We start from the raw sequence: 12,500 nt of genomic DNA, 5'->3' as shown, positions 1-12,500 counted from the left end.
TAAAAACAAGTTGTCGTTATCTAATGGCTTGTTTGGTAATGTACATGTAAGTCTGGAGTCCTGTATGTATTCTCCAAATGTTTCGTTCCTGTTTCGTAGAATGTAACTAAGTGCATCGACCACAGAGCACTTTCGGAAACGGAGCAACAACGGAATGCAGCAACCCCGACTTCTCCCGTTTAATTAAAGTTTTCTCCCAAAATTCTCCCAGCAAAATATAGAGCTAGCGATTCCGACCAAAAGAAAACGTGATCTTTTCTCACAGAACTTGAGTAATGCAATTTAATACGGTTCAAACCTTGATAAGAATATAATCGCTTCTGTCCGACACAGGTCATCAACTACTTAAGTGAAAAATATAGTATTTCATCAACAACAAACTGCACAAGTCCCGAAAGCACTAAATATTTGATACGCAATATTATAATAGTTACATTCCTATACTGTTACATGAATTTGGTGACAGTTTATAGTTAAAGTGTATTCATATTAATTTTACCTATTCATCACTGAAATTGACTTACAAGACATATCAAAAGAAATATCACCTGAAAACATGTGAAAGTATGTGGTAAGTTTTCTACAAATGTTGGCAATGGTTCCTGTTTTGTATAATGTGACTGTGTTCGTGTTGACTACAGAGCACTGACCATTACTACCATTTTCGGGCTACCATGAACGGCTAACTTTTTCCCGCGTTTTTCAACGCTTAAAACATTCAAATTTGTTTAGACAAACTGTCCCGTTTTTAAATTGAACGCAACTGGCAAAAAAGAGTTCGCTTGATCGCCTCCACGCTCCAAGCCCTTTCATATTATAAGCCATTTAAGTTTGCTTTGGCAGGCTTTTCGTGAAACGAAGCTGGTCGTTTGTTGGCATTCATAGTCAATGCCTGTGTTTCACGTGCAGAAACACACAGGCGGAGCTGTCCAAACTTGACATGTACACACTCTAATAGTTAATCAGGGTTAATTGGTTCAAATTAAAACGAAAAACGCGAAAAAATGTTAGCTGTTCAAGGTAGCTCGAAAATGGTAGTACATTTAGATCCTTAAGTAATATAACATTTTTACTCATGATATTTTTTTAAGGGAGCGTTACAGTTTACAATGATTATTATTAGATGTTAATCATTAAAAAAACTGACTTGAGACACCTAATCAGAACGCAGTTCTAATGCAGACTGATTTGACACTTTTGGGGACAACCGGTGCATCGATCTTGGGACTGCAAATTGTCAGCAGAATACAGCAGGGGCAAACACTAATGACATCAATTGCTTAAACTGTTATTTGTCATGCGAATAACCTTTAATAATTTCCTAGAATTTGAACAAATCGATAGATGAATAGTCTATGGTGTGCTTCCCAAATGACGGGACTACATCTCTCGCTAATTAAATCAGGTCGAAATATAAACAGCGTGAACCTCTGAGCGTAAAATTTACACAGCGAATGAAACGCCAATTGTTGTCCTCGAGTCCCAAGTCATACAATAGGTAATTTGTTATCAAGATTGAATGACTGAAAAAAAAAGGCTAAATTGTTTGCTAAAGGACGGGACTTTAAAAGGAAGTTTAAACGAAAACAGCGTGAAATTTTAACACTCAATAAATTCCGAGATACCAAGTATTAAACAAGGGTCTTGACAAACTGCTAGCTGACCAGCCTCGCCAGCTATAAGAATTGTATTTTCGCCTCCAATTTTCGGAAAGACGGTTGAAATACTATGCCTAGCTTTACAAAAATTAAAAAGTACAATAATAAGCGATGTCACTTTTATAACAATTAAATCACAAGGAATGAACCTCTTTCATGTCCCTGCACTCATTGTCCAAGTAACTAGTGGTTAGTAACTAGTTTGGCTTTCAATAACTCTAGAGCCTCTTGGAAGATGTCTATTCCCATGTGAGGTGATTCTCTCAAGGGATCTACTCTTTCCAATACAAATGATTGCAGTGTATCGTTTTCGCCCAGGTCAACTTCCTCAACTACAACATTGTTATCACTTTGCAATGGAGTTGGGCCATCGGGATCGTCACCGTAGCATTCAAGATCATATGCGGGCTCTTCATCTAGCCCACCGTTTGAAAGTGGGTTGTCACGATGCATCATGCCATTCAACCACATTTGATGTGGTGACCAATTTCTTTCTGTTCTGACATTGTGGTGATTGAAAGCATCAGTGAACTGACCAAGAGCTTGGTTGATTCGTGGTAGAAAAACTAAATGTAAAGTGAAAAGGTGTAATGGATCATCAGTGTCCAGGATGCCAGATGATTCCATGCCATAAAACGTGTAATAAAACAAGTGGGATACACAACGGAAAACATCCCTCCATAGTCGTTCAATCCGTTGGTTGTGTGTTGATGGCCCTGCAATGTAGCTTCCCCTCCCTTCACCTCTAACTTGCACCATTTTATCACAAACAAGAACATTCTCAACACCATGATCTACTCTAATTCTTGATGGCCATAGGTCTCCGTCTCTCTCAACAGCACTCAGAAACAATCCCAGAACTGTTTCGGCTCTATTATTGGGACTACATGACAGAAAGATTATTCTTCTAGAAAATCCGTCTATGCAACCATGAATTACCAGCTTCCACCTAATCAATGAGTGATGTCCATCAAGATGCCAAAGTGAGTTTGGCCAGGACACCTGGTACTTCCTGCGCTGTATGGTAGCACCCCATCTCAACGCATTATTTTCGGGATCTAGCTTCGCCAACCTTTCTCTGACTCTCCGACGTTGAATCCGTAATCCAATAGATTTCAGGTAACCGGCTATTATGTTGCATCCAGAAGCACTCTCATGGTTGTTTATGTAATCTTGAATGATCCGGTCGAGTCTTTCATCAGGTAAGTCGTCAAAGCCCCTTATATCCTGTAAACCATACTCTGCTACTCGTCTGTGAACTGTCCACCTCGAAACTCCGTCCGAGCATCTCTGCAACCCTTGTCCAAGTGAATTCCCAGTCCTCGCAGTTCTTCTAGCATCTCACCAGGAATTTTGAGAGATGGTCTTGTGGGATTGTTTCCTTTTTCCTTATCTATCGTACCTGAATCCGCAGCCACAGTATACGGAGAGATAGTCCGGCGGCGAAGCACATTAAGCACATCTACTAAGGCACCAGCGATGAAATCGATTTTTTTCCTGGTCCCTCGTGTCAAGTTTGCAACACTTTTTCATCGACCTAAGCAGGCTAATTGTTTGATCAAAAATCTGCGGCTTCTGTGTCAAAGTTAATTCTCAAATATTGTCTCGGTTCTATCCACAACGTCCCCTAGAAACTTGGGAAACTCAACTTCTATGTCAAATTCTATCTTCTTCCCACTCTGCCGCCATCTTTTGTTCTATACCTTGCACAGTTTACTCTGGTTCTATATGGCCGCGCTCGTCCCAGGAAGATTGAACATATATTTTCGGATTGCATATAAATTTAAGGATTGCATTGAATCAATATTCGTGGTATTGCATTACATCTAAAATTTAAGGATTGGATTGAATCAATATTCGTGGTATTGCATTACATATAAAATTTAAGGATTGGATTGAATCAATATTTGTGGTATTGCATTAAATATAAAATTTAAGGATTGCATTGAATCAATATTCGTGGTATTGCATTACATCTAAAATTTAAGGATTGGATTGAATCAATATTCGTGGTATTGCATTACATATAAAATTTAAGGATTGGATTGCATTGAATGCCTTTTATGACTTTAAATTAGACCTTAATTTAAAGGATTGAACATATATATCCAAGATTAAATTTTGCTACAAACGGCTTGCCATACCCAGCTCGTCTTGAAGAAGGTAAGAAAATTCTCATGTTTGTATGCCCTTGAAAGTTGCTAGTGTCATTTGTTTTACAACTTCGATCATAAGCTTATATACTCTAACTGTCTCCTCCAAGTTCCTATTTTTTGTCAGTGTAAAGTTCGTTTCTAAACTTACAACATACTCCAATAAAAACGTGATCACGAATTACTTTGTTCGGATCGAGATCATTGTTGAATCTGCATAGATCACTACCGATAGATCACAGATGTAAATGCTGCACAAGTTTTAGAGATGGTCAAATGGTGCAACCCAACACGAGTCAAGAAGTTTTTTTTCAAATAGATATGTGTTTGTTTAACAGAGTCTTTGTACCTTGTGAGTTATGAAGATGATTGCAACTTGAAGTTCCTTGCTCTTAAGCACAGTACCGCTCAAAAGTAAGTCTACAGTCTCAATTCGATCCTCGAGACTTAATCCTTGAACATTTCAAGCATCGAGGATCAAGTTGAGACTGTCAACTTACTTTTGAGGGGTACTGTACCTATTCAATGGGAGATATTTTACATAGTTCCAATGTAACCTACCTATTAAACTTAAACAAACAGTTTGCTATTATTTAATTGCATGTTCATGCAATCATTGGTAGGTTCATTATTCTTTTTCTAACAATTGACTATTTCTATAAAGTTGCCACATAAAGGTGCTCAAAGGCATGATATGGAATTCCTCTGTATTTTAATTTTTATGTATTAGCAGGCATGAATTTAACTAGCTTGCATGTTTAACATAAAATAGAGAAAATATGTGGAATGCTTGTGTCTGCACAAAAAGAAAAGTGATGCTAAGTGCCTGGATAGTTTTTTTAAATTTAAATTGTCTAAAATTGCTTACATTCCAAAGCCCAGGAATACCTGCTTTTAAGTGAATACTCAAACACCCAGGTTAAAACAGTGTTGTGACTATTGTTTGGTAAATAAAAATGAGACCAAAAACATTAACATTTCTTGATTCTACCTTTAGGTAAAGTCTGTTTGAAGTATGCCGAGATATGAAGTGTGCCGAGGCTCGGTGGCCACAAAGAATATGAATCTCTTCTGTACGAGTGGAATAATAGAACAGTTTTAGCCCTTCGTAAAGCCATTATAGTGACACCACACTAGATGGGCATTAAAATAAACAGACACTTGCATTAAGTTTTAATTGTTAACAGTTCAAAGGTGGACAAAGCTTGTACAGTCTTACTTTGTAAGCGCTTCATTTCAGATTTCAACTTTTAAGTTTTCAATTTAACATTGTGTCCATGATTTGAATAAAGGGACTTTAAAGCTTAAACACAAAGTGGTCATTTCCGTGAATAATTTTCACCTTTGTGGAAATATTCTAGCAATTGCATACCTCCAGTAAGCAGCTGAGGTATGGGTTTGCTATGGGTACAAGTTGTCTTTCCCATTGTAGTCCCATAGTGTTTCCATAGCTTGTGGAGCAGCAATAGTCTACGTATCGATCTTTCCCATAGGTGTGGGTTTGGTATAGGACTGATTACAGCTCCCATACAATTCCCATATCATTCCTTTGCATGGCAATCATCCCATACCATTCCCATAGCCCATATCATTCCCATATATGGGAATGATATGGACTTTTAGGAAATACGTATGTTTCCCATAGATAAGACAATAGAGAGGCAGTTTATGGCATCATATGGGTTTGATATGGTGTGTAATGTCCCACATCAAAACCATATGAAATCCATATATTGCCCATAGATTATCCCATATCTTACCCATATATGGTCCATATATGGCCCGTATCACTCAGTTTGGTAAGGGGCGCCATTCAGGGTTTGCAAATTTGTTTTGTGTGCATGCTTAGCATACAATGTAGTTTACAACTGTAATTCATAGGCAGACTGTAGTTGTACATGTTTTCCAGTTTAAAGTCAGGGGGCTAGCTGTTATTGGGATCCAGGGAACTGCAGTACGTAAGAGTCCTTGCACCTGTGCACTAGGTGTCAGGATAGGCAAGTTTTCTGAAGAAGAAAGGGAAGTTTTGTCATTGTACTGACATTTAAACTGGCAAGAGATTCATACATTTTTTACAGAATGTTATTTGGACTTTCTGTGCCAGTTGAAAAAGAAGTGTGATGAAAATTATTTTTCTTTCATTCCTTCCTTGTGCAGTCCAGAAAGTAAACATAATGCAAATTCATGGTAAAAAATCACTTACCCATTCACCACTAAGCACCCCCTAACATTGCCAACATTACTGTACGTGTATTCAGGATGAGCATTTGACTGTAAAAGATGGTACAGTAGCTGCTGAAATCTCAGTGTTTATATTATCATTGCAGTTGTCTGTTAACTGGAATTCAAAGCATGTCACAAGACGTATCTGTAGAAGCAGAGGAGATTTCCGCCCACAGCAAGGAAGCACTGGACATCACTCTTTTAGGGAGCGAATGGAATTCGTTGGCTGGTGGGTTGTCAACATTAAACAGAGAGCTTGCAATTCATCTTGCACAACAGCCAAATGTCAGAGTTGCTATGTTGGTTCCAGAGGGTGCTTGTAAAGATGAAGACAAAAAGGCAGCCCAAAAGGCTGGGGTCCGTGTTCTTGATGCAAGCCAACGGCCAGGCTTCAATGAACCTCGTGACTGGTTGGGCTTCCCACCTCAGGATCACAGAATGGATGTTGTTGTTGGCCATGGTGTCAAACTTGGCCGGCAAGTTCAAGTCATAAAACGTTCTCCAGAATTCAAAACTTGTAAGTGGGTGCACATGGTGCATACTGCTCCAGAAAACCTCAGCAAATATAAGGGTTATGATAATCCTACTTCAAGAGGTGAACAGAAGCACTGGGATGAGGTTGATCTTTGCAAAAAAGCTTACCTTGTTGTTCCAGTGGGAGCAAGACTTAAAAAGGCTTATTCTTCCTATTTGCAGGGAATTAAGAAGGATGAGGATATTTTTGAAATGGTTCCAGGTCTATTTAATCGGGAATTTGGGGCTTTAGAGCAAAAGGCCAAAGTTGACAATGATAAGTTTAAGGTGTTGTTGTGTGGGCGCGGAGATGTGGAGGACTTTGAGCTGAAGGGATATGACATTGCTGTTAAGGCATTTGCTCATCGACGCCTGAAAGGAAAACGTTTTTATCTTCTGTTTGTGGGTGCCCCTGATGGCAAGCAGGATGAGGTCAGGAGAAGACTTCTCAACTTTGGAATTACTCATGAGCAGCTGATAGTGCGAAAGTTTGTAAAGAACCGGAAAAGAATGAAGGATCTCTTTTGTGAGGTCGACCTAGTCATTATGCCTTCAAAATCAGAAGGATTTGGTCTTGTTGCCCTTGAAGCTCTATCAGCTGGTTTACCAGTTCTCGTGGGAAGTAATTCAGGCTTTGCAAGAGCCTTGGAAAAGATTCAATTTGGAGACACATGCATAGTTCATCCAAATGATCCTGCCAAATGGGCAAAAAAAATTGAAGGTGTCAGAGCTAACCATGAACAACGGCTTGATGAGATGACCTTCCTGAGAGAATCTTATGACAAAAAGTTCAGTTGGAATGAACAGTGTGGAAATCTTGTGGTGAAACTGTGGAAAATTGTTCATGGTATTTTACTGCTTTGTTTGTTTCATTTTAAACCCTGTATAGTGACAACGCTGTTCTGGTGACCTTTGCATTGCATCTGACAGGATGCGGCGATGCGGATCCGCATAATTTCCAAAAATCCACATCCTCCACATAATCACGATATTTTCCACATACATGTAAAACTGAAGAAATGCCTGATATTAGTGGTAAAGCAGCTGCTTACCATCCTCACAAACACAAAAGCCAAAGAGATTGACTTCTTCGAAACGCTTATTTTCCTGAACATTGAAGAAAACACGCCATTTCGTTCGCAAGATAAAAGTTGGTAAGCAGTTTCCACACATTTTTCAGCAATGAGCCCCAGACTCTAGTTAAACCATTTTCATAACATACCCTAGGCTCGAAATTTAAAAAAAATGATGCAACAAGGTATGAAAATTTAGTAGCAAATTAAAATGCATCATTTGTAAAAGAAGGGACAATCATTGCGATGAAGTTGTACAAAACAAAATAGGAGCCCGCAATACGGACTGTATGTCTAGGTACTTCATGTATCCCCTATTATAGTGTATTTAAATTATAATGTATTCCCACGCGTATATTATAATGTATTTAAATAATTAGCATTAAATACCCTTGCATACCCTTATATACCCCTATATACCCATGTATACCCTTATATAGGGGTATACATGGGTATATAGGGGTATACATGTGTATATAGGGGTATATAAGGGTATACATGGGTATACAGGGGTATATAGGGGTATACATGGGGTATAGGGGTATATAAGGGTATACATGGGTATACAGGGGTATATAGGGGTATACATGGGTATATAGGGGTATACATGGGTATATAGGGGTATATAAGGGTATACATGGGTATATAGGGGTATATAAGGGTATGCAAGGGTATTTAATGCTAATTATTTAAATACATTATAATATACGCGTGGGAATACATTATAATTTAAATACACTATAATAGGGGATACATGAAGTACCTAGGCTGTACGTGTAAAAAAACCGCTGAAAATGGTGAATGATCGAGGGAGTGGATCGTGGTTCAACCGCATCAAAATTTTGCTCCATATCTCCTAATTGAAGCAAAATCCATGACGAGAAACAAAATAATTTTTTATTGCTTGATTTATTTTAGCACGTTTCGGCAAAATGCCAATTACTAACCCTTTTATTTTAATGGTGAAAGCTTGTCGCAAATTTGCACCTCGTTCAGATATCACAAAGGGAAAAAATTCAGTCGTAAATGCGACTTCGAGTCCTGATTTACCATAAGCATGTAAATACATTGGACGGGCCTAATTATTAGTTATATAAATTGTTTAAATTTCCGTATAATCCAGTGTAATTTCGGCATAATCAACGCATGTTTATGCATAATATGACCAAAAATTTCTGCATAATCTTTAATTTTTTCCGCATCCTATCAGAAGCCCTGCTTTTGGGATCAATAAGAGGAAAAAGAGGAGATTTTGCCACCCTTTGTTGAAACGTCAATTAAAAATAAAAGGGAGGAATTTAAATTTCGTCGAAAAAAGACAGGCTCACCCTTACAAAATAGCTGCAGACCAGACTCTGGTCATTAGTATGAAAAATGAGAATTGATTAAAGTAATATAATTGTTATTTATTTTACAACAAAAGTCTAGCAATGTAATTACTAGCGGTAAATGGAAACTGGATTAATTCAGTTTCATAACTTGACAATCCTGTAAAAAGATCTAAAGTATAAACGTTCACACAAACATTTTGTAAAAGGAGTCGATAAATTTAATACTGTTCCTTAAAGTTAAAGTTTGCTGTAGGTTTGCTCAAACATTAAAAAAGTGTAGTTTTTTTGAAAGCCTCTACCATTTCAAGACAGTGAAGGTTATTTAATTGAAGAGTTCATGGACATGTAGATCCCTATAATCAGAATGTCCAAGCTAACAAAGAAGAGATCAAACAGTGTTCACCAGATACTACCTCAGCAGTAGGAATTTAAACTTATACGGCTAATATTGTATATAATTTAGAGAGTTGAGAAAAGATAAAAATAATAATTATTTTGATGGTGGGGATAGGGAACACTATGCACATAATTATTTGTACATCATGTGTTTTGATGTCGGTTGTTCTATAATTTTACAAAAATATTTATGTTAAGTACCTTTCTATGTCAATCATTCACTTGCCAATGAATTCATGTACTCCAATTAACTCACCTCAAGGTAGCTGATACAAATGATGCTGAAGCCACAATATAGCAGCTAAATATAATTGGAGTATATTACAAGTGTAATGGTATCGTGCTGATAGTGTCTCTCACAAGTGAATATTCATATCCCTAAGCACTGGTGAAAAAGTGGTCACCAACTGCTGAAACATTCATGTTGTGTACAGTAACATGGAACACGATATGAAGATTATCAAAAACAAATTTTAATGACAATGTCAAATTGAGCTTTAAAAATGTCAATGTGGAAGATATTATAGTAATTAACATCTCTCTTAATTGTCTAATCTTGGTAGTACACCAATGTAGCCATGATGAGGCCTATACATGTATATCCTCACATGCAAAAGATGAAAATAATTTCTTCACTGTGCATGATTAAGATAACGATTTGATTTTTTTTAGTACAAAAGAAAAGTATCTACACTTTACATGTATATAATAATGTATTTTGTTGTGTGCCATCAAACATCATCTGCATAACATACTGCTAGTAAAGTGCATGTACTTGGTCAATAAGGAACTGTTTTCATTGAACACAAGAATACTTTAATTATTAAGTCCTCATACCCAGGAGAAAGTTGGTTTTTCCATGATCCAAAATCATTTTTGGCCAACGTTTAGTATATGTACAACTGTACCATGTGCCACATGTCTGGATCAATTTTTTTCCTGCTCCTTTTAAAGATTTTCATCTGCCACTGACAGTTTGTATTGGCAGAATTATTAAGTTTGTGTTATTATGGTCTCTTTATCAGAGAGCTCTACTTTTGAAGCAGCAGCAGGAGATGGCTTGGTTGAACAACAACCTATTGCAATCCCAGTGACAGTTTGCCAGACTGACCAAAAAAAAATGCAACAGCATACTAGCATTATGGAACGTGATGCTACCTGTTTTAGAGGAAATGCAAAGAAGTCAAGAAAGAGAAAGACTTCAGAATCTACATGTAATTCTGAGGAAGGTACAGTTTGCCAGGCTGACCCAAAAATGCAACAGCATACGAGCATTATGGAAGGTGATGCTACCTCTTTCAGAGGAAATGCAAAGAAGTCAAGAAAGAGAAAGATTTTAGAATCTAATTCTGAGGAAGGTACAGTAGTTTTAATTAAAGTTTTACCTCTCACAGGTATATTTCACAGTCATATAATAAGTTTCCTGTGCACAATCATATGGTATACAATATTGTCAATTAATGAACTGAAGTGTGAGTCAGAATGGTCATCACGTTTCAGGGAGCAACTTGAGCTTCAGTTTTATTACAGGCTTGAAAAAATCCTAGCCTGAATTTCAAATAACAAACTTTACTGATTTTAAACTACGGAAACATTTGGTAGAAACACCAATTCTGTCTAAAATACATGTAAGTTACTACATACATGACATTGTTTTTTGTCCACTACCAAAGTTCCTCTTAGCTAGACTACAAAGGCTCCAGTTCGCTATATATGGCTAGTTTCGTTACTTGTAAGTATGTAAACAGTATATCTACCATTTTGGATCTAGGCTGGCTACTTGTCCTAGAGCTAAGAGGCTACTCGCTATTTAAGACTATTTTTAAAGCACTGTATTCTGATGGGCAACCCTATAATCAGGAATCCGGAATCCGGAATCCGGAATCCGGAATCACAGTACAATACAGAGAGTAAAAACTATCCTAAACATTCATAAAAGCTAACCTTAGGCCTAATTAGGCCTAAACAAACGTTTTTAGGCCTAATTAGGCCTAAGGTTAGCTTTTATGAATGTTTAGGATAGTTTATACTCTCTGTATTGTACGGTGATTCCGAATTCCGGATTCCGGGTTTTAGGGTTGCCCTATTCTCAGACTGATAACTCAGGCCCTCCTGCTTAAATCTGCAAGTTGTTAAACCTATTACTGTAGGCATCTCCGTTCCAGTGTTGCTCCTTGGCTTTATGTTCCACTTGTACAAGGCACCTTTCAGCATTCCGAAGTCATGATTTTCAATGAATTGCCAGCAAATATAAGGAATTGCAAAGATTTTAAAGAATATTGCAGGCTCTGCAAGGCGTTCTTAAAGGCGCACACTTTGCCTTCCTTGTAAAGAAATATAAACCACCAACCATTACATTCTACAAATTAAATTCAATTATAGATTTTTTTATAGATTTTTTTACCATTAAATTTTTTTACCATTTACTTTCTACATATTTACATTCAAGTATACATTTTATTATAGATTTTCCAGTATGCCAATGATACATAATATATGTTAATGATATATTAAATAATTAGTATTGTAGGCCTTCACTGATGAAGAGCCACATCCTTTTATGTGGATGTACTGTGAATAAACCGTTATTTATTTATTTATTTATGTAAATTTTGAAAGTGCCTTTTCTTGCTGCAAATGAAGTTTTTGAATCCAAAACGTAGACCATAATTATGTCAGAAACTGCTATCTGAAAGTCTTGTCGTGTTGTCTTGCGATTCTTTTCTGCCATCTCGAATGCGTGACTGTTGTGCTAGTCACATAAATAAATTAGTTCGGTAACCAATCAGAGCTTATGTCATTGTGAAAACCATCTATAAATAGCCAGAAAATTGTAAACACATGGTTTCAGTGTTGTACATAACGTGACAGTTAATAAAATATTAATGAGAACTCGACAAAGAGATAAATCAGCAACTCTAAGTTTTTGTGTGAGTGCCAATGTTTATTTCAAGCTTTTTATGCAAATTTTTGTCAGAGAATATTAAACTACGAAAAATATTCCACTTAATTAAAGGTCATTAAAAACCTTTATTTTTGGGCATTCATTTGGGCGAAAAATGTCACAGAAACATTTTCCAGCGTAAAATTCATTGAAACAAGCAAAATACTTGCTATTAGAGGCAAAAAACCCTTCCTATTTTAATTGCGTGC

General features: G+C 37.0%; 1 protein-coding gene and 1 pseudogene across 1 annotated transcript in view; one reads left to right on the top strand and one right to left on the bottom strand.

The window, feature by feature from the left end:
• Positions 1-678, top strand: part of LOC138060562 (uncharacterized) — a 3,987-nt gene extending 3,309 nt beyond the window's left edge. The window contains exon 3 of the mRNA XM_068906402.1: positions 1-678. This exon is cut by the window's left edge and continues 340 nt beyond it. The gene's annotated coding sequence lies outside the window, so the exon portion shown is untranslated.
• Positions 679-794: 116 nt separating this feature from the next.
• LOC138052545 (uncharacterized) lies at positions 795-2,998 on the bottom strand (annotated as a pseudogene).
• Between the last annotated feature and the right edge of the window lie 9,502 nt (positions 2,999-12,500).

The sequence above is a fragment of the Montipora capricornis genome, chromosome 1 (assembly GCF_036669925.1).
Source record: "Montipora capricornis isolate CH-2021 chromosome 1, ASM3666992v2, whole genome shotgun sequence".
NCBI classification, from domain to species: Eukaryota; Metazoa; Cnidaria; class Anthozoa; order Scleractinia; family Acroporidae; genus Montipora; species Montipora capricornis.
This window is presented reverse-complemented; position numbering and strand designations above follow the sequence as displayed.